Below are 1,741 nucleotides of genomic sequence, written 5' to 3' on the forward strand. Positions count from 1 at the left end.
CGGCTTAAGGGCAGAAGAGGAAAAGCGTAAACCGACCTTGGAGCCAGTTTATAAGAAGTCCTAGGCGAGAGGCATGGGGAGGATTTTAGACACAGCAAACTTAGCACTTAGAGCGATTTTAGGCAATTTTCCGTTTTTGTTATTCGAGCTGCGACTCAATTAGGTTTTTGCTGTCTTAAACTAGGAATCTCGCCGACAGCTCTCGTAGCCCAGGCACTTACCTTGTTGTAAATGCTCAAACGCAGATTCGGAATAAGAACTATCTTGCTCTCTTTTTTCGATTTCTTATTTTCCTATTGTTCTCGTTTCGTGTTCTGATTGCTTGGCGTGTGGTATTAGCAGATATCCGGGACCTCTGGGAAATTAGGGTTCTCCTACTTTCCTAATTTAAACGGAAATCGACAGTGCGAATTTCGGTTCCCACAATAACTATTTAAGGCTAACAAAAAATGAATCGGGAAATTGTAGCTTTTGTGATGCATTGCTTGTTGCGTATAAAATAAATGGTAAAATCGCATTTTAAACACTCAAAGTGTCACTTTCTAACATTTTAAACACCGAAGTTTTTTTACTAGCACTTTAAACCTTCAAAGTGACATTTTTATCATAATAAACCTCCAAAGACGTTTTCCTGTTCATAGACGACCGGTACTGTTCATTTTAAAGGTCAAAATGATGACTTGTCGGTTTCTTTTTAAAAAATAAAAATAAAAATACAGAAAAATAAAGAAAAAATCGAATGAAATTGGAAAAAATTGTAAAAAATTCGAAACAAAATTTTTAAAAAATCTAAAAATTCAAAAAACATAAAAATTAAAATTAAAATTTCAAACTTAAAATAAAATAAAATATTAAAAATTCTAAAAGTTCAAAAATAAAATCTAAAATTATAATGTCAAATTTAAAAAAGAAAAATTAGAAATTAGAAATTTTATCCAAAAAAGTTTCTAAAATAAGATCTAAAATTAGAAATTTTATCCAAAAAAGATTTTCTTAGAAAGAAAATGACTAAAACTGTTTCATTAAAGATGCAAAAGACACTTATCCTCTAAATATATAAATACAAATAAATAAAGAAAAATTTCAAATTATTATTTTTTAAATATTTTGGATCTTATTTTAGAATTTTTAAAATTTCATTTTCGTTTTTAAATTTGACATTTTAATTTTAGATCTTATTTTTGAATTTTTAGAATTTTTAATATTTTATTTTATTTTTAAGCTTGAAATTTTAATATTTATGTTTTTTGAATTTTTATTTTTTTTTTAATTTTGTTTTGAATTTTTCATAATTAACCCAACTTCATTAGATTTTTTTTGTATTTTTACGTATTTTTATTTTATTTTTTTTATGTTTAAGAAAAAATAGAAACCGACACGTCATTATTTTAATCTGTAAAATGAACAGTACCGGTCGTCTATGAACTGGAAAACGTCGTTGGAGGTTTATTATGATAAAAATGTTACTTTGAATATTTAAAGTGTTAGTAAAAAAACTTCAGTGTTTAAAATTCTAGAAAATGACACTTTCGGCGTTTAAAATGCGATTTTTCCTAAAATAAGCTATTAATAGCTTTCACCACACTACGAAAAAGTTTATCGCAAACAGCTCAAATCCTAGCTAGATGGGCTAAACTAAAACAAAAACACATCTTAATTAATTAATATGGACTACGATGATGCAATGAATAGATACCCATTTGGTGAAAATAAAAAGAACGTAACGTACTTGGCTGCTATA

The sequence above is a fragment of the Brassica oleracea genome, chromosome C1, assembly GCF_000695525.1.
Source record: "Brassica oleracea var. oleracea cultivar TO1000 chromosome C1, BOL, whole genome shotgun sequence".
NCBI classification, from domain to species: Eukaryota; Viridiplantae; Streptophyta; class Magnoliopsida; order Brassicales; family Brassicaceae; genus Brassica; species Brassica oleracea.